The 22,004-nt window shown below is 45.0% G+C and overlaps 1 protein-coding gene across 3 annotated transcripts in view; it reads left to right on the top strand.

Annotated features, from left to right (window-relative positions):
* The first annotated feature begins 316 nt into the window (after positions 1–316).
* Positions 317–22,004, top strand: part of LOC116943912 (zinc finger protein 385D-like) — a 105,770-nt gene continuing 84,082 nt past the window's right edge. For all 3 annotated transcript variants that reach the window (XM_032957258.2, XM_032957259.2, XM_032957257.2), the window contains exon 1: positions 317–867. The gene's annotated coding sequence lies outside the window, so the exon portion shown is untranslated. The remainder of the gene's footprint in view (positions 868–22,004) is intronic.

Here is a 22,004-nt window from a genome sequence, read left to right as displayed (position 1 = left end):
CAAACAAGGACAACAACAACAACAACAACAAAGTTCCACTCGTCGTGATGATGCTGATAATGATGATTGCGACGATCGCCGCTCGAGCGAGAGCGTTGCGCGCGGAGCGTCATCTTGTCGGAGCGCGTCCGACTCGGTGACGTCGCCGATCAAGACGCGAGGTCCTGGCGCGCCTCTCGCTCCTCCCGCACGACGCCGCTTTCAGGAAAGAGGGAACCGACAGCGTGGGGCTGACGAGAGAGAGAGAGGAGGGGGAGGTTGGGGGTAGAGACAGAGCGAGCGAGAAGGCGGGCGGGCGGGCGGGCGGGCGGGCGGGGCGGGTGTGAAGAGAGCGAGGTGGATGTTCGATCGTTCCTTTGCTCGCATCGCAATTGGGAGGCTTCGTAGCTTGCGGGAGGTGCGACCCGGTTCTTGGGGTCTCTCCATCAAAACGCCACCACCCCCCCCTCCCCCGCACCAGCCGCTTGGAACAAGCGCTCATATCCACAAAAGCGGAGGAGCGGTGGGAAGCCAGGCAGGCAAGGGGAGGCGGCGGCATCAGTAATCGAACACAACGCGAGATCAGTAACCGCGACATGCATCGCGCGTCTTCTCGTGAAATGTGCCGTACGCGTGCGCGCGCGCGGTGCACGCAGCTCCTCCGCACGAGATTCGCTGTGTTGTGAGGTGTCGTCTGCCTGCTTGCTGCTGCTGCTGCTGCCGCTGCTGGTATAGAGGAGGGCGGCGGGGGTTGTTCTGCCGTTCGATATCCGGCTGTGAGCTCCAGCGTTAGACCGTGAGCGCGGGGCTCAGGTGAAACAGATCCCAGCAAGGCGAGTTCGCAACGCCTGTGGCCTCAAGCCACCCGATCGACTCGAGTCGGCACAGGTGAGAGGCGGAGGGACCGTGAGCGGCTTCGCGCACGGCACGATGTGCGATTAGCCGTATTGTGCGCTTGCTTGATTGTGTGTGTCTGTGTGTGTATATATATATTATTTCAATACGAATAATTACCCACGACAGTGGCCAATTTTAAGTGTTTATCTCAAGTGTTCATCTCCCTGCATTGGCGTTGCTACGCTTTTTTTTTAGTGTACGCGACTCAAAGTGTGCTTGGAAAGTACACGGTCGGTGAGCAATGCCTATACCGGTGAAAGGGCTTTGTCTTGCCAGAAAGACGCCACTGAGTCGCACCACTCGGTGTGTCTCCGTTCCAGGATTGTCCTGCATTTCAGATAATTGTCAAATTTATAAAAATAAAAATAAACTATTTTTTGTAAAAAAAATATAAGGATAGCTTTTGCTTCGTCTGGTCGTAATCTAATGATGTGTAATATATAACTATATATTAAACCATGCTTCATGTATTGCTAATGCTCAAGTTTACCCTCCCCTACAACAATGTGTTGACAAATGTGTCTTGTTTAGATTGAAAGCGAATTTCTTTTTAGATTGAAAACTCATTTCTTTAGAAAAAAATTCGCGCTTAAAAAAGTTGTCCTCACCTCCTCCACACCTCCGATTAGCACGGTTGGCTACGTACGGTGCGAAAGAAGTTCAACGTACACACGTGCATTGTTCTGGGTGAAGGAGGTGATTGAGCAGAACACGTAATGTGCATGAGCGGCACTTGGCGGTGTTGGCTCTTACATAACAACGTCCTCCGAGTAAAACTAAACAGAGCAGCCAGGAGCAGGGGGCTCATTCCACTTTTTCTGCACGTGCTCTTTTACTTTCCACATGAAAATACTTGCGCTGGTAGGTGGGGGTGGGGGCATCAGGCGTATGGGAAAATATTGATGGGGTCAGCGAGGTGTCACCGCTACCGTTCCAAGTGTGAGTACAGGCGCAGAGAATATCGGCCAGCACGTGGAATTCATTTTGAATGTGCCCTCGTGTGTATTTACTGAAACTAAACAATGTATATTTTTATTTGACCAAGGAAAGGCACCACATAACTATGTAGCTATTTTTCAGAAGCGACTTGGCTATCACGAATGATAGCTCAACGAAGTGGCTTATCAATGGAAAATGTACAGCAGCCAAATACTTGAAACGCGTGATGTTGATTCTAAATGTGGAGGGGGGAAAGAACGGAGGATCCGGAGAAAAATCCACGCAACCACGGGGAGAAAGACACACACACTCAAAATATGCGGGCATCAGGGTCGTGATCGAAACCACGACCTCCTGTATACCAGGCGAGGTAGTTAACATCTCACCACCGCGGTACCCCAAAGACAATTGTAGATAGCCTTTTACACCAGAGGGGCAAATACTGTAGACCCTTACACTCTGATGTTATTACCAAGTGGTTCCTAATGTACCATGCGGTTACAGCTACACTGCTGTCATCATAGATGATGAAATCAGAGTTGCAAGTGAATACGTCAAAGGCTCTCAAAACGCTACAAGTTAGAGATCATACGCTCAATTCAACAGCAAGCTACAGAGATGAATAAGCAGACCCCAATGTATGATGGGGACATTGGCCAACCACTACACAGGGATAAAACGAAGTGCAACATCGTACTCGGTGACTTTTATGCAAAGGTAGGTTAGCATGTGCAGAGACAAGAAAGGCGATTGGTAAATGTGGGCACGTGTGTGAGGAATGAGAGAGGTGAACCATCTGCTGGAGTTCACAGCTCGCAAGCAGAAGAAGAAGAAGAAGAAAACAAACCGTGAAAATAACGGATAGCTTTGGTAACAACAAAAATAAAGGCTGCCTACGAAATGTAGGTGTCGAAGTTCACGTGGTGAATCTAAGAACATGCTTGAACTCTTTGCTGATGCGCTGTTGGCTACGGTACGGTGCGAACAAAAACTCGTTCAGCAAACGTGCGTACAGGCATCGCCATCCGTCCAAATTTCAGAGTGGCGGAACAGTGTCAAAGTTGCATTTCAACATAGCCGAAAGAGGGGGCAAAAATAAATTTTAAAAACTCATTGCTGGGAGGAACCCCCCCCCCCCCCCAAGTTAGCCTCAGTAAATCTAGGCCAGCATTGTAGCTGACATCGGGCTGTCTCTATTGAAGAGGTCAACGAGAAGTCACCGCTTTGAGCTCGCGTGCGGTCACTAATGCAAGTGTGAAGCATCAGCACAGAGAGTAAATCGGCGGGCACACGAGCTTACTTCGAAGTCTTCCGTGGATTTACTATTTGCGCCAGGAGGGACAGACTGGCACATTTGCTAGGGTGTGCCGGAGTCTATGGGGTTTAATTAGATGAAGAATTTTGATTAAATCCATTGTCTTACTCATATCAGACGCAAGTCCAGCCGAGAACAATGGCCATTAATGAAAATTGCAAAATACAATTCTGTGAATGCATATCTAATTTGTGGAGAGCGCCTGCATTGTGTACACGAATCACGAGTTTGCTGCGTCTGCGAGTTGCTTCCCTTTCTGTGGCACGCGGCTGATAAATATAATCTAATCAAGGGCACGAAGCCAACTATATATTTTTTGTAAGGCACTCACCAATTATTGTTATTGCAATTCCAATTTGAGTGAGGTAGGGCATGACACTGGGACTTGGACGAATAGTCAAGGGCAACTCTAAGCTCCGGGAAGTGTTTGTTTTGTGTGTGTGTTCACATCGTACCACGCGCGCGCACACACAGAGGGAGAAGCGGTTAGTGGAGCGGTTACCTCACTAAGCTGCGAAGTCGGAGACCCAAGTTCGATTCCCGCTCACGACCAACACGTGACGGATAAGTGAGCTTTTCCTTAGTCGACTCGCTGCAGAATGAGTAGTTGACGCAGCGGATGATATTGGTCGCGAAAGCCTCCGTGTTAAACTGACGCAGCGTGTAAACGTCCGCACAGGCGAGACAAAGACGGCCGGGACGTGGTGCCGGCCACCCATCCCCTCGTGTACCGTGCCGACCTTCATAGGTGCTCGCTAACAGCCCTTGCCCAAACAGGTTATTAAAGGCTATACGGGGGATGCGTGTCCTTTGCTTTGGAAAACCCTACACAGGTGTCTCGTATTTAATATTTAATCTAAAGTTAAGCACGCAATCTATTGTATCGTCTATCATGAGCAGCTGTTAGGCAGTTAACGCGCCTTCGGTTGAGAATATGGCGAGAGGTGACTGAACATTCTTGGCGTTCATAACTCACGCGTGCACATCATGACGCTGTGAATCTGGATACATTCAAAACATTGCGTTCTTTGGCACGGGAGGTTACCCCCCCCCCTCCCCACTCCGTGCTTACGCAATGACACAGACAGTCAAGCACGTGTCAAGTTGACGTGTCCTGCAGCTGACGGCCACGCCACGTGATTTTAATTCGAACAGACGCATCTTGGATCGCCAGAGGATCGTCTCTTGTCCTACCACAAATTCAACACAAGAAGCGATCTCAGAAAGCGGTGGGAGTGGGGGTGGGGGTGGGGTTGGTGGGCAAGTTGCGCTTCAACGTAGCCAAGAGAGAGAGAGAGACGGAGAGGAGGAGAGGGCTCGTCTGTATTTCCATAGCACGTGGCAAAAAAAAACAATAACTGCATCTGCATTACCTACGTGCTAATTACCTGTCCTGCACAACATTTCTTCCCCCCCCCCCACACTCCAACCCCTCATCTGGGGTGTCTGCAATCACTTGCCAGGTGTGCCCACTCGCCATTGCATTGCCTCCTACGGACGTCTCGTTGCCTTCACGATTCACGATGTTGACTCGGCAAGAGAAGAAGAGCGAGTCGAATCGGGCGGTGGCAAAATGTTGCGCGTGTCGTTCTGCGGACGTGCTCGGTGTGTCGCGCGCGCGCGCGCGTCTCCGACTGGAGCACGCAGGCAAAGGGAACTTTCACGAACGGCACTGGTTTGTTGGGAACAGCTGCGGCAAAGGATTGTGGAGGATGATGATAATGGGCCGTCGTCGGCTGAAAACCTTGAAACCGCTGCTTCTGCCTAAACGATCGTTACGCAAATTCAATGCAAACGCAATTACACGAGCCTTATTAGAAACACACACACACACACACGCGCGCGCGCAAAAACAACATAACACAGAGAGGATATTATAGGCATCTTGCCGCATGTTGTTTTATATGTGTGCTCATAATTATATATATAAAATCCTTGTATTAAACCAGCGCGGGTTACAATATATAAACTGGTATTGGCAGCCTGAAAAAAAATATCAACAATATATTCAACGTTTTTTTTGGGGGCCGGGGTGGATGAGTAGTTGTAACGGATGATCGATAGACGGACGGGTGATAGAATGACAGCACAGGGGAAGGAAGAGTCCGGTGATGGGCAATCAGGAAAGAGACGGGGAAATTGAATTATAGCGCATTTAGGTGCAAGATGGATTATAGCTGCATGTAACCGGAGGCTTCGGGGAGGCTTTCATTCATCAGTGGATATAGAATAACTATTTGTGTTGATGATCGCCATTATCATTTACCGACTGAGAAAAAAAGACTTTGGATTAGCATCTGCTCGCTCTCTCTCTCCTATTCTGTCAAAGAAACAAAGGAAAATATTCTTATCGCAGCAGTGACTCTCGGCTCGATAAAACTCCAGTAGGTACAAACAACCGGCACACATCGTGGGGCAAATAACATTTACCAATACTCAGAAGAGCAGAGAGCTGCATGTAAATGCATTTACTTGAGTGATGTATTATTATTATTATAATGTTATTATGCAGCTGACAAAAAAAAAAACCTGGTACTTTTAACATCCCAGGAAGACTTACAGATGTCCCAGGGCAGCAGATACTTCAATAAAAAAAGAGGAAATACTGGGAAAACCAGGATAGGTGGCAACCTTTAAGTGACGCCACTTTGCGTATCGCTCATTGTTGCACACGCGTCATGAGCCACCGTGTGACTGACGCAGCAGATGCACGAGACAGATTTGCGTTCGCCGGATTTTTTTTCTCCATTTTATTCCATCATCATCAATTTTGTTTGACAAACTATATTTTACTTAATTGCTCCTGGGGAAAAATGCAGGCGAGTCGATTGCACAGTTGACCCATATTATCCATCGGGGCTGAAGGAGGAGTGGGGTGTCAAGTGCGCCGCCGCTCGAGGTAGTCTGCTAGCCTCGTGCTTTAATATTTGAAGCGTCCAATTAAACATTGAGGTCATTTCCTCAGCAGCCGTGACATATGCTATTTCAGTAATTGGCTTCCATGCCCCCATTCATTAGTCGAGGAGTCAGTCATTTACAGGGCTTTGCTCCATCCCTGGATCACGACTGCATGTATTTCGTTTGCGATCGTCTGATGTTAAGTAGCTCGTTGCCGTCCAGCGCATGCGCCAACTTCATTGCAGAATCAGAGTCTCAGAATTATTATTTAGACCGCAGGATTCCGATGAGCCGTGAAGCTCTTGTTCACATATGCCCAGTATGTTCACAGATGTCCAGCAACTTTTCTCCTCCCCTCCCATTACATAGCTTACGATACCGTACATACTTAAACATAAGCTCTATGTTCAGTATGACAGTGTACGGAAGGCATTGCATGCCGTGGGTTGGTTATCTAGCACGTGAGTCTTAACCATATTTGAACGATAAAGTATAATCTGGAAACAAGGACACTCTACATAAGCACGGCTCTGATATAAGCAACACATCCTAATATCACACTGGTGCAGGGGTTGAAGACAAAGGGTAATTTCTGATACGATCACAGCTGGCATTGCTCCCCAGAGGTGTGCTCACATCCAACGTTTACTCTATATACAATTTTTTCGTCACTCGATAAAAAAAATTGCCTTATATACCGTGCCTACGGTACGTATCGATGACTGGTGCCACGTCTCTCTGCGAGCGTGAGATGCAGCTGTCGGGTGGAAATTGCACAGAGACGTCGGCGGCGATGGTTAATCCTCAAGCTGCGCTCAGCGGTGCCGGCGCTGTGGGGTTTTTTTTTTTGCACGGCTATGCCCCCTTCTCTCCTCAATACTTGGGCAAAAAATATACGCACGCGCGCGCACACCCGCGCGCGCACAGGCACACACGCGCATGCACGCGCACACACACGCACACGCACGCACCTACGCACAGGCTAGCAAGCGCGCACACACACGCACGCGCACACACACACACGCACGCGCACACACACGCACGCACACCAACTGACGCCGATGCCAGCAGCAGAAGCAATTCAAGTCACGAAGCGTCACCAATTGTTTGTTGGCCGGTATCGAGTGCGTGCGTGCGTGCGTGCTTAAGATTGCCCAGCGCTTTCAATCAAACAACTCGACTCCAGGAGAGCTTCGTCCACAACCCACCAGTGGCAGGCGAAACGAGTCGCGGGGGCGTTCGCGTCGATTGTATTTTTTATCGGTCCGCGTCTAGCCAGCGTCGGTGTGGCACTGGATTGCAGGCGCCGATGAGATTGTATGACCGCGTGCGTGTCTCTGTGCTTCAATGGGCAGCGGTGAGCGCGCTGCGCTATGAAACACGGGCGATCCGGGTTTCGATTCCCGCTCACGGCCATCAACGCCGGTGACGATTCATGTGAACCGGTCCTGGGCCTCCCCTAGGTCGACTCGGCCTCAATTGAGCGCCTGGTGCGGTGTGCAAACGTCGCCACTGGGAAGACAAAGGCGGCCGTGTGTGGTGCTGGTGACCCACCCCGTCGTGTGCCGTTCCGGTCTTCATAGGTGCTCGCTAACGGCACTTGCCCCAACAGTATGTTATAGGCTATACGGGGGATCTTTGTCTCTGTCTGTGTTTCATTGCTCCTACGACACGCGTTCGTTGTATGCGCGCCTCCCCTTCCAACGGCTCATTGGGAATGTTCCCGTTTGTGAACGTGTCGATAGGATTTCATCATTTGAGTGTATTTGTTTATTTAGGGGTGTACAAACACCACGAGCAAACACTGCAGCAATGGGATCAACACGTTTTGAACGTTTTAACGCTTTGCGGTTTTTAACCTAAAATGGTGCATGTCTGCCTTGCCACGTACATTCCACGTGCTGCTATGAAAAATGGCCGTTGCCCGAAACGTCAGCCACATTGTGCGCTGACGAAGCGTGCTATTCATTGTGCATCGCTGCGTGAAAACTCTTTGGGTGCGATGCCGTTACATTTTTGGCAAAGACATCCTTTCTAATTATACATTTGCTCCACTTCACCTCAATCAACCTCCCCCAAGTTTTGTTAAAATGCTAATCTGCCGTACTTCAACTGCGGACAGGTGTACAGAAGGTAATGCGTCGGATTGTGAATCGATCTGTAAATATAGCTGTTGAGTTTATATATGTATAATAATATATATAAATCACTAATACACATGTTAATCTGTCGACGGTATGAGAGTGCGATGTGTCGGATCATATAGATTGAGCTGGGGGGGGGGTGGGAGATGTATCATACGCCTGTTAATCTACGGGGGTCAGTGTGTACAATTCTGCGCTGTATATCGGATCACACATTGGGTTGGACACACGAATGTTGTACATCGTTCCACTTTCCGCAACCCCACCAAGCCTTGACGAGCTCCCCTCTTTCGTGACAGGTGGGAAACTTGCGAGTGACGACGGGCAACAATCTCGATCATATGAAAAAAATGGTAATAGGTTTTACCCCTTTTCTGGCAATAAGGACAGGTGTTGAGATGTTCAAACGCCAAATAGAAACGTTTTTGCAAGGAATCGAGTCTGCATTAATCACACACGCGTTCTTGTGGTGAACGTGCAAACAAACTATAATCATATATGCATTGGGTTTTAAACTGATTGGCCTGTAACATATGAACACCTGCTTCATATCCAGAAAGGGGTAAAACCTACTCTTATTTTTTCATACTTTGATACTGGGAAGAAAAGGTCCAATGATAATCTGATTGATGCAGTAAAAAAAAAATGCTCGCACGTTAAGTGGAATGCCTCTTTTCCCCAAACCTATTGCCATGACCCCCTTGAATAGAGTAGATTGTTTAAAAAAAATCATTATTTGATCAACGAATGAATACGAGCAAATAAATGTCCCTTGCTACAGCATGGTGGTGGCCCAGATAACCTCTGCTGATGCATGAGATTCAGCCTGCCGCTGGTTTATGCGTTTTTTGTTCTGATCACGTGCCCTTGCTTCACCGCACAGGCCCAGCGAACATTCGTGTCGGTTAATACAACACCCGGCTTTCCAAGACAGATGGTCTCCCATCCAGATACTCACCAGGCACCCCTACTGAATAGCCTCTGAGTTCGAATGAGATGGCATTCATTCATTCAGGAGCACCGCGGTCGGTTGTAGGACAAAGACACAGTCACACACGCGCACAGTCGGGGCTGTTAAGGGCACTGTCCAAAAGTGGGGCAAGTGTTGGTTTCAGCAGGGCTGTTTACCGACCGGTAAATCCTAATGTCTCTCGCCATGAGGGTGGCTTGTGAATTGTTTTCACGCCGCTAGGACACCCACCCACCCTCCCCGCCTTAGTTACGACACTGTTACAGAACCATGATGAAGTGCGGCCACTTCCATCAATATCCTGCCATGTGGTTCACGTTGAAATCCATTTTTGTGGGTACGAGAGGATTTTATTGCCGGTCTTATAGCGTCGGCTTTCAGCAAATCACATTGGAAGAATTTGGTAATGTTGAAATGTATGTATGTGTTTTAAAGGCACACAAGGTGTGCTGCCGAAAATATATACCGATTGGCCGTTGTTTCTCTGGACAATTCTGCACGATAGACATTCCTTCATGTTAATTAGTTTAAATAATTACAATAATTTTACTATCATAAATCCACGAATGAATGAAGGCTTTCCTATGATGGCGCTTTGGTCGTGGGGACTGTTTGTCCATACTTCACCGTGCTGCTCGGTGAGGGTTGGCGAGCCCCAGGGTGAGTTTGCATAACAATTTGCCTCTGTTGTGGCGGCGCACGTCTGTATTCCAGCCCTGTGGAGGCCGCGAGGGTTGTTGGATCGCCGGACAAATTACAATGTATGCGAGACCCCCTTCCCACGGACATCGAAGTACAATATTCTGGCTTGCCAGCAGAATGCAGAAGAGCATGGTGTTGACTACCGTCCATCTGGCCCTTCTGTGTGGGATAGGGTGTTGCCTTCTCGCATGCGTGGGTATTCTCCGGGTGCTCCGGTTTCCTCCCACATGTATGAATACCATTTGGCTAAACAGATTTTAACACGTAGAGAACTGCAGAGCAATTGTTGGCACCGGCTCACCGTCTGCCAGACGTCCAGCTGTGTCTGTATTTCCTCAACAAAGGTGAGATGCAATTTTGCATGAACGATTCGATATGACATTAATCATTATATATATTTTGTCGTCAGACGTGGGCAGGAATTTAAGTCAATGTCATTGGGTTTACATCGTGGGGTACTCACCGGAGTAAAAAAATATGACTATTTTATTTTGATAATTATACGGCATAATGAGATGCAGGCTTTTGCCTGCACAGCAATCTCAGCTTGCACGCAAGCAGTTGTTGCCAAAGAAAAGAGGTGCTCGCCAGCCAATTATTTTAGTGTCTCGGTGATTGCTGGCTGTGAACGTGGCCATTATTACAATGGCACGGGGGGGCATTCAACCAGCAGAGTGCGAGGCAGGTATTACAAGCGCCAAGGTCAACGGTTGACAAGCGATACGGGCTCCTATTTCCCGGTACGTATATATAGCCTGTTGACAATTTCTTGGGGCAGGCTAACGCACCCAGCCATTAGTCCCGCGTTTGCCATCTTAAGAACTTCATCCTGGTGCTTGGACTGGTGATGCTTTACAAATAATGGATCAGAGTGTGCTTTCCTTTGCAATGGGATTGTTTGTTTTTTATTGTGCTATTGCAACCGTTCCAATGAGAGAACAGCCATTGGAAGTAGATGTTATAAAGCCATCTCTGATATGCCTTCAAGTGACCTCTGGTCAGCTCTGTAGAGGCAAGCACTCTACCCACGCACTTTGCAAATGAGAGTAAGGTTCATTCGCATGAAAGTCAAGCCGATTTTTAATGCTCGGAGCTGTAATTTGGCCAAAGTAAGTGGAGAACCAAATTTCATGAATGCGTTTTGTTTGTGCAGTTATTGCTGACCAGGTTGAGACCATCAACTCACTGCAGTTGATAACCTGGTAAACTCACGGGCTCCCTGGCTGGATTCAAACTCAGGATTCTCAGTGGTGCCAGAGGATGGGATGTTTATGTTATCTTTTCATCTGCGTGTGTTGACAATTCTGTACGGGCGTTGGCCGGTGGGATTAAGGAAATGAAATTTACAAAAAAATCTATCATAATTTAATAATCTGAAATGGCCAGAAGTGTGAATGAAGGGAAGGCTGTTTATGAATAATACGAATAATTGCTCATTGGTTTTTTCGGTAAAGTCACGTATGTAGAAATGCCATAAAATTATACTAAAATAATATTAAAATAAATCAATCACGACGTTTCGACCGCAACACAAGCGATCTTCATCAGGTGTCAAGAACAAATCATGGAGGTAAATACAACAAGAAGATGAGAGACGAGAATTCAACAAACCTAAGAAAAAATTTAAGTGAAGCACAACCAGTCAGGCCAACAAACAACACAGTTAGACACTTTCCTGGCGGACCACGAATTTCAGAAGAGTGCTAAATTTTCGTGTTCAACCTCTGGATTGCACATACCAGCATAGACAGAGTGAACAAATACGAGGTACAAAGTCAGCAGAAATACATATACAGGCCCACCAAGAGGCAAGGAGGGAAGAAAGACGGACAGAGAAGCAAGGAGAAAGAGAAAGGGGGGGGGGGCCGGAGGAAATAAAGTTGGGGGGAGGGGGCAGAGAGAGAGGGTGCGGCAGCTGAAATCAGCACATCCTGCAGGGGGGGGGGGGGTAGGAGCAGGCATGGGGTGCACATTTAGGACAGAATTGCAAAGGTAACTTCCCCGTAGAAGTGTGTTAATAAAGAATTAAAGCTTTCGTGACTGCATAAAATTACTCTTGGTTTTTTCGGTAAAGTCACGTATGTAGAAATACCATAACATTATATTAAAATAATATTAAAATAAATCAATCACGACGTTTCGACCGCAACACAAGCGATCTTCATCAGGTGTCAAGAACAAATCATGGAGGTAAATACAACAAGAAGATGAGAGACGAGAATTCAACAAACCTAAAAAAAAACAAATCTAAGAAAAAACAATCTCATGAAATTCATGGTCCGCCAGGCAAGTGTCTAACTGTGTTGTTGGCCTGACTGGTTGTGCTTCACGTAATTTTTTCTTAGGTTTGTTGAATTCTCGTCTCTCATCTTCTTGTTGTATTTACCTCCATGATTTGTTCTTGACACCTGATGAAGATCGCTTGTGTTGCGGTCGAAACGTCGTGATTGATTTATTTTAATACTATTTTAATATAATTTCATGGTATTTCTACATACGCGACTTTACCGAAAAAACCAATGAGTAATTTTATGCAGTCACGAAAGCTTTAATTCTTTATAAATACGAATAATGTATGACCCTTTGTCAATCCATTGCTGCGTTAATTCAGGGGGTTTGTTCGGCAATGCTGTACATTACCACGCCGGTCAGTGTGGCTTGGTGAATTGGGGACCCAGGATCCCTTCAGATATCAGATGTCTCACGATCTTTGTCACGTGGATTTTTTTGCCCTCCACATTTCGACTCGTGCGTTTAGATGATTTGGCCATGCTACTATAAAACCGCACATGTGGTGATGACAACGATGGTGATTAATCTCCTTCAATGGGCTATTATCTTCATTGTGTGGCCAGATTGCCTCTGAAATAATAGCTAATAGCCCAGTGGGCTTTACTTGGTAAAATAAGATCGTTTAGTGTATATCCCATGCTTCCTTGGGACTCTCTGCAGGTCTTGGGACTCTTGCATCGATCGCACATCATCCCTATGTATTTTTGCCCTGACGTGTTCTGCGTCTCTTTGACATGCCGTGGCATTTAAGCGATTAATGCGTGCAAATCGTGAAACACTCGCACGCATAAGAGACGTCGACAATTCAAGTGTTTTTTTTTTAAGCCGGAAAAAGCCAATAAGCCACAAAGCTCTGCTTCACAGGTGTCGGGCACAATCTGGGGGTCGGTATTGGCAGAAAATTACGGAAAAAGCTGCTACATTGATAGATAAGCTGAACAATCGTATGTCAACTCTGACAAAACAACAAAACGATATTGAAAGAAAATAAAAAAAACAATAACAGTGATAGCTAAAAAAATCTACAAAGAGATAAATAACACTCGGCCACTGATTTTAGCCGTCGGCCGGGAATCGAACTCAGGTCACCGAGTTCAAAGAACAATGGAGCTTAACCGCTCTCGACCACTCTCTCTCTCCTTGTTCAGGAATAATGGAACATGAAAGGAGCGAAAGAGGATTGGCTTATTATCCTGTTGGGATTGACGGAGCAGAGGAAGTGGCTGCTAGAATAGGGCAAAGATGAAATTAGAGGGTGGGGGGGGGGATATAATGGGAAGGTCGGCAAGGTCACGACGGATTTGAAGACGGTGAAAGCACACCTTTTTTCTTCTTTCATTCATTGCGCGAGTGAATAGTTTGCACAAGGTTGCTCTTTTTCCCCCCCTACAGCAAGCAGCTCTTCCTTCCAAGCACCTTTCCCACTTGCGAGGCCACACATAACGGCCTCAGCGCGTGACAATCCATGCGTGTGACCGACTGGTTAAATGAAAAAAGCAGCTAATTTTGCACATGCTGCTAATTGGAGGTGGGGGTGGGGGGGGGGGGGATTGTTGTCCACCATCTGCCCGCCGTGGGTTCGTGCCGTCTGTCCGCCGGATGACCAAGAAGTGCCCCGCGTCTGCCTTTTGCGGCGCTTGAGTGGAGGAGCACAAAAGGATGGGGCCTGGTGGGAGGAAGTTGTCAAAGTAAGGCGAGAGTGCCCCACGGGCGCGATGTTTTGAGCGACGTCAAATACGCGAGCGTGGCGCAGTGCCTGGAAGTCATCGAGGCATGGCTCGTCTGCTTAATGGGATGTGCTGCTGCAGAGGGGGAGGGCATTGATTGAGAGTAACGCTGCCAAATGTACAATGGAATCCTTGCTACATTCTGTCAAGTATTGTGAGACTTTTTACAGATTTTTTTTTAAAAAAATCTATGTATTGTTTTCTTATTACTAAACCTAACGTCACCGTTTATATTCGTATTGTTAGAATTATCTGGCGTTTTTATCGATGGTGTTGGAACCTTTCGTGATGCACTGGAAAAAAAGAAAGACGTGTTTTTTTGGGGCTTAGGAAATTTTAGAAAATGTGCTTATGCCTTCAATTGGAATGTGATTTCGATGTCAGCTTAAAAAGAAATCAATTTCAAAATTGCATTCATATTGATAATGTTCTGAAAAGTTATTGCTTGATTGTAGAGATTAAACATATTACATTTGCATTGATTGGATGAGCTTCAAAGATAATTCGGTTACGAGTATAAGAAATATAAACTGCAGTATTGTCACTTGCATTTAACGTCTTAACATTTTTTTTTACATTAAAATTGCAGCAAATGCCTCCCTAAATGACTTTCAATCAACCATAATCATGCAGAGAAATTGGTACAGAGGAGATAGAGAGTGTGGGGTTTTTTACATCTAACATACAGAAATGTCAACCATTTTTTTTATTTTAAACTCTCATTTAGTAATTTCCCTTGAAATGGTAACACTAAAATTATTTTTTTAAAGTAAATTTTCTAGCAAAAGTAAATAAATATATTGATACATTCATGTTTAACACGTCGGCTTTCACGACCAATATCATCCATGATAGAGGTTTGTGGGTTAGATCGCGTAAATATATAAATGTGTCGTTAAACCCGCCACCACCCGACACAGCCAACTAGTAAGGGTTGTCACGTAAACAGAACGTGGCCAATTCGTCACTAGTACAGCACACCGGTGTGTTGGAGAGCCAAGCCACAACATTTACAATCTGAGTACGACGTTTCACCAGTAATTACAACTAGCTTCATCAGGCGACAGCTAGATTTGTGGAGAAGTCCACCTGTTTCGTTCCTTATATGGAGGAGGCGTAGATGTGGTGACCACGCTTCTACGCTCTTCTGCGCTCTTACACATTCATGTGTTTGTAATTCCTAGCGTGCATCTCTTTGTATTGTATTTCTTTAGGGCAGAATAACATTTTGCATGTTAATTTCAGTTTTGCAATGGCTGTGATTACTATTGTAGCATGAATGACCATATACAAAACTTGTTTCAGGATATCACATTACGTCTTTTCTTCACATGCTTATATTTTACCATTCTTTTGCTTTCCTGTACTCTAAATTACGTTTGTACATATAAAATGTCTCGAAAAATAGGGGTGCAAACATTCCCCCCCACCCCTTTTTTCGATGGGATTGTCACCATTTGATTTGTGCATAACCTGTTGTTACACTGTGGTGAGCATGGTGGTAGCTGCAGGGGTCGTGTCAACCAATTACATACAGTGTATACGTACTGAAAATAATTGCATCTTACGCGATTCGATGCATGCATCGCAAGTGCAGTAATCAGTTGTAATCAATGGATCGATGCGCTGTTGCATGCCTGTAATTTACTATTTAATTGTCTAATACGTGATGAAGTGGTAGTGCAGTGGTTAGCGCACTGCGCTATGAACCAAGCAATCTCAAATAACCCCCACGATTAACACAGAGCGGAGAGGCCCTCCTCCAGAAGTTGATTGATTAAATTATATGAATAATAATGATTTTAAAAGCATTTTTATTATCCTGTACTTTCACTTGTGTTTGTACATTTAAAATGTCCTACATCACACACACACACCACAATGGCCATTTAAAAAGTTGACTGCTTTGGGCAGCAGGAAAAATAGAATATCCATATATCTCATTGTTCATTACTTCAGGCTCCCCATGAAGCGCCATATATATCACAGCTTAGGGAAATGATGTATGTTGCTTAATCACGTGTTTTTGGAAAACATTACTGTGAGCTTATGGGAGAAGAGAGCTGACAGTTTTGGCGACAAGTCTTCAATATTCAGGGAGTTCTAATTAATTATGGACTTGCGAAACACAAATTGGGATTGTTGCTATAAATTGAAATTGATTTCAGGGAGGAAAAATAGGCCATGCAATGCATTTCGGCTCTTCAACAATTTTCTTAGTGCACCATTTCTCAGTAAAAAAAAAACCAGTTTGAGCATTCCGTGGCAAATATGAATTTATGGTTTGCAGTGTGGGAGAGTTATCATTACGAAGGGCATTGTGACCTTTCTGTTGCAATAAACCAACCTCCTGCAGGTTGTGAATTTGTCTCGAATCGGTCAACCCGCTGAAGAAGCCACACTGCATTGTATTTAAAAAAAAATATTAGTCCCCCCATATTTCCAATTTGATATTGTTTGTGCCACTGGCGTCGTCCTGGGATGAATTAATTTGCAACTCACGTGGAGCAGTGCACACAGCACTCCGTGTTAGCGAACGGTTCGTTGGAAGGATATGCGATAGAACTGCTTCTGAAATCTCTTCACCGTGATTATTGGCCCTCCACACCCGTCGAGAGCAACGCTCGTCGTGAGACAGGAAACACGCTTGCGTTTCATTCTCAGAGCAGGAAATTTGCTCGAATTCGGTACAAAAACTAAAGTGTAACGTGATTGCTTTAGAGTGCGTCGGTGAATAGGCCGAGACAATCCACTTGCGACGCTGGAGAGCCCGGTTTTAATTTTGAGCGGCTGGCCAGAGTCAAGCCCACGATCTCAGCGGTGCCAGCTCAGCAGTCTCATCTCCGAGCCACCTGGCCAACTTCTACCTACCTCCATCATCATCATCACGGTCTATGGGTAGATATCCCCGTAGGTGTCCACTGTACATTTCATAATTTGTTTCCACTGTCCTCTGTATTGTGCCAATATGCTCAAGCAGTGCAACATCTTTCTGGCATCAATCTCGGATGTCGTCATCAAACCATTTTATGTTTGGCTTTCCTCTCTTTCCAGTTCCTTCCATTTTTCCCCAACAACGCACTTGAAATGTTTCTGTTTATATGTATCCTACATATGTGTCCAAATGATGCCAGTTTCCTTCTTGTCACTGCCTACATCATTAGGTCTTCTTTTACGTGCAACTTTTTCTTACATTTACGATGGTCACTTTTTGGGTCCAGTTTAGATGCAGTTTCCTTCTGTAGAAATACATTTCGAATGCCAATATCTACCTTGCATTTATATATATGGATACTCAGTGAGAATCAGACATTTTCTGGATGTTAAGTAGCATACGCCGCTTATGGCACTATGAATATATATTTATAGACAAAAATAATTCCAGGAATATATTATGGATTCTCGATGAGACCATATTCTCCATATCCAAATTGTGCACTGCTCAAAGCAAAAACATAATTTGTCAGACACTTTCAAGTTGTTTCTGCTCATTTATATGTAGACACACGCACATTTATTTATGTATTTATTGGGGGGGCACCGCATTGGAAGAATGCTTGTTCCTGAGACCACAGAGATGACCTGGCTGTAAACGGCTCGCATAACGCGATGCAGGTCCATCGTCAGACAGTGCGTCATTGTCCTCTGGAGAGGATGTTATAAAGGTTGATTGGCAGGACCGGTTCTTTTTTTTCTTCTTCCAAGAGCTCAAAAATATCTCATTATGCTCATAACGGGGTTGACTGTCGATGCACCGTTTTCTTGGCAGAATTTACGGGAGTGGGGGGGGGCATTTGTATACTTTTGCACATATCCTGGTAAGTTTTCTCCCGCTCTGAATAAAGTATATTTAATTTTCTTTTAGTCCCGCTCAAAGAAGTCCTCGACAACCGCATATGGACTACGAATGGAAAATTATCCTTATACGTATTTGACTTTGCTATGTATAAGGCACCTTTATAATTTCAATGCTATTTTCCAGCTCATTTTGAGCCTTATTCCGAATTAAGATAATAATACACACGTGTGCAATTAGTGAAATTTTTACTCATTGCTGTAATGAAGCGCCGTACAGTAGCGTCTAATGCGACGGTTTTAAAATATGCATTGGTATTGATGCCAGGGTAGGTCTTTATCTGAAATTGCATGCATTCATATTAAAAAATACATTAAACATAAAAAAACACGAATGCTTATGATGAGATAGATTTATGGCAGGAATAATAAAGTCCTGGAATTGATTCAACTCTTTCAGCACTCTGAATTTATTTTCTATTTAATCTTCACTCACCCATTGCAAGATACATATTTGAGGTGTTTGTAGCAACAACAAAAAAAACACAAACAGTTGTGCCTTTGGCTCAGTGCTTGACCTTGAGATGGAGAAAACAGGACGGCAGTTGCGAGTCTTTTAATCCATATCAGTCAACATCATATCACCAGAAGACCATATTATCATCGTCTCACTCAAACCCAACAACCCTGCTCACATTGAACCCAGGGACTTGGCTGCGGTGCCTGAAGCAATAAAGTAGCAGGAATCTCCCTACGTCTGTTTCACCCATGAACCCTGCACCTGCACCCCTCATATTAAGTGCCTTTGAGCTGTCTGATATATTGCTGGTTATAGTGGTGAGATGACCATACATTGAGGGTTATTTTAGCAATGGCCACAATCGCCAATTGCAGGCGTTGAACATCACAACTGACAGCTTTTTTTTATCATCTTGACGCTTGGGCTGCCAACAATTAGTCGACCATGCTCACGGGGCTAAAACCGTGGATTTAGTTGGCTGGGGGTTAATTGTTTTTGTTGTAAAATGTATTTTTGCAGATTGGTATTCGGAATCTGAATTAGAATATTTTATTGAGGCAGGCGGAATCCGAAGGCTATGAAGTTCTTTGTTGCAGATGTCCACTAGCAGGTAACGGTGATCACCCAGCCCAATTAACCACCCACACCGAGTGTAGTATTTGTGTATGATGGTAAAACTGTCATTCTCTATACGATGTCCACAAATCTGACCTTTTCACATATCTGCGTCGACTGTATCTCCGTCTTCAGCGAGCCACCAAGTTTCCGCTCCGCACTCAAGACTCGCTTATTTTCCCGAGCTCACCCCACGACCTTCTTAATCTCCCCTCATAACCACCACCGTTGCTTTTCCCTCTTCATTTTCTCAATCGCCATCCATTCAACCCATGCATCATCATTTACTGCCATCAATTTTGCTTTCACCGACTTCACGCGTCACAGATTTGCCCATTGCTTCCTCTCATCTATTTCAGTCACCTCATCTCCACCACTAAATTCATACGTGCCGTTGTTAATTATGTGTAAAGCGCCTCGTATAAGGTGCTATATAAATTATGTTAAGATAAGATATGCGATGTTGTACGGTATAATAATAATAATAAAATGTTTAGCTCTTTCGTCAATCCACTGCTGAGTGAAGGCTTCCCTTGGGCTTGCCAGTCCATGGGGCTTGTTTGACGATACTCTACCAAGCTTGTCAGTACAGCTTGTAGAGATTGATGGTGCGCTGTGAACCCAAAAACTTTGAAGTCCTTTTTTGTATTTTACCATATCAGGCCCACTGCGCTATATGCAGCTCTTTTTTTCTCAGAAGCGACTTGGCAATCACAAATTATAATTCCGACGAAGCGGCTTCTTAACGTTCGGACATTTATAGCGGCCAAAAACTGTTAAACGCGTGATTTTGATTCTAAATGTGGAGGGGGAAACTGGGAGGACCTGGGGGAAATCCACGCCACCGCGAGGAGAGAGACACACAAACTCCAAATATACAGCAGCAGGCGTCAGGGTCGGGATTGAACCCACGGCCTCCTGTATACCAGGTGAGGTAGTTAACATCTCGCCACCGCGGATCCAAGGGAGGACAATAGGGGGTGATTGCCCTCCTCGAGACCACAAACATTGGTATTTAATTGATTCCTGGCTACAGCGAACACACATATCGAGTATTAGCTGAAACGGTTCAGGTCACCCCCCCACTTCCCTCAGCCCCAGAACCTCTTAGCACACGACAGTATACACCTCCATCATTACAACAACGATTGCAATTCTGAACTCCATTATATAGATTTAAAAATAAGTTATTCCGATTGTAGTTTTTTTTTTTTTCACATGGCTCTAAATTAAAGCATCGTTCAAGCCACCGTCATATCATGATGGCTTTATATTGTCATAATATCCTCAGGAACATAATCATCATTCATTGCAGGTTGGCTGATATAAATCTCAGTCTCAAAATTTAACGCTGGGTTTAAACATTTTTAAGACCCTCTACTTTGAAAAAGGTAACTCAGACCCGACCTCAGATCAAACTTTGACGACGCAGTTTTCTGTCCAGTTGGCTGTCTGAGCCGATATTTTAGGATTATCTTTCTGAGCCAGAAGAAAGTTTTCAAAAAATCATATGGCAATGCAGTAAATTTCGATTTAAAGCTTTCGTGACTGCAAGGATTCATCTTCTTTGGTTTTTTCGGTAAAGTCACGTAGAATGAGAATAAAATAATAAATTGATAAAATAATAATTGTATTGTCATTCTACGTGACTTTATCGAAAGAACCAAAGAAAATGCAGTAAATGTTGGAGGAAACAAAAATCCACCCCAATGACGCATCCAACATTAAAGTTTCAAATATATATGGACAGACTTCTGTAATCTTTGGATATATATTTTTTTTCTTGAAAGTTGTACTCTCACCAACACCATTATCCTTGAAATATTAACACTTCTTCTCCTCTCTGTCTGCAGATACAGTTCCACATCCATTTATTGCCAAAAACCGATGAATAAAATAGTTTTAAGTCGCAGCCTTCCATACGTAATGAAACATTTTTTTTTGCCAGATCTTGTTAAGGCCATTAAAGATAGTCGATGCCTTTCCTCTAAGAACTGACCTTACACTGGCCCTTTAATGCTGATTTAATCTGGTCCATTACAACAGGAATGCGTTCACATTCTCGGACTCCCTCTCCAATTAAAACGTATCTCATGATCACATAATCCCTTGTGCGCAATGTAAACCGTGTTGATCCCGAACGACCTTTGTTTTATCTTTATTAATTTCAATGACTTTGCCATCGTACAACAAACAAAAAACCGTATGTCGCATATTGGGGCCTACATTATACGTGCGTATATGTCATCATCATTGTCATGAGCCGTGATCAATACACTCTTGGAAGAAGACAATCCACTATGCCGTTAACATATTTCACGGTCCTGAGATGTAGCAATTCATCCTAACCCTGCAGACAAGTTGATTTCATTGCTCAATCTTCACAGTTGATGTCCCCTCAGGTGAGGTCCCTCCTTTGGCCTCCGATCCGACATCGGTCTCCACCAATGGGCGTTAACCCTTTTTGGTGCCAGGTCTCTGCCCAAGCCCGCTTACATTTTCCGTTAACGCCTGTGCGTGTTCTCTAATCCGCGTGCTTCCGTCAGTCATTCTCTCTCTCTCTCTGTGCGTGTAATTCTAAGCATGTGTTCTTTCCATACTTCTTTGAGCAACTAGCACCTTTCAATTCCGTCCTCGTTCATTAATGATGGCCCATGTTCCGTGATTTTGGCGTGTCTCACGACCTGTACCAATGCCACTGGGTGGGGGTGTGGAGAAGCCAAAACAATGTGGAACTCCTGCAGTTCCATCTGTCTGGGGGTAGAATATTTAACCCCCCCCCCCGCACGGCGTGGGGTTTCTCTGGGCGCTCCGGATTTTTTTTCACATGTAAACACTCGTTCATCGGCTGACAACATCTGCGAATGTGGAGGACTGCAGAACTTGGGCAATTGTTTGTGTCGGCTCACTGCCTCGCTGCCTTCCTGCTTCTCTCCGGTCTCTTGTTGTGCCACCCGAGTCATTCTTTCTTTGAGAGTTAGCAAAAAGCTTACCAGTTTGAAAGCTCATTTCTGCTTTTTGGTGTTTGGTTTATTGTCCTTCCCAACCCCTGCATCTCCGATTATCACCGTTGGCTACGTATGCTTGCGAAATAAGTTTAACATGCAACGTGGATACCTACACGGTACAATTTGAAATGATTATATATCTCATAGCGGGTCGTATGCACTTATTAAACATATTTTGTTCTTCAAGCATAATTTTGGTCTCC

This window comes from Petromyzon marinus, chromosome 19 (assembly GCF_048934315.1).
Source record: "Petromyzon marinus isolate PM22_M1 ecotype Great Lakes invasive population chromosome 19, UKy_Petmar_22M1.pri1.0, whole genome shotgun sequence".
Taxonomy (NCBI): domain Eukaryota; kingdom Metazoa; phylum Chordata; class Hyperoartia; order Petromyzontiformes; family Petromyzontidae; genus Petromyzon; species Petromyzon marinus.
Note: the sequence above shows the minus strand (reverse complement) of the source record. Positions and strands in the feature narration are given on the sequence as shown.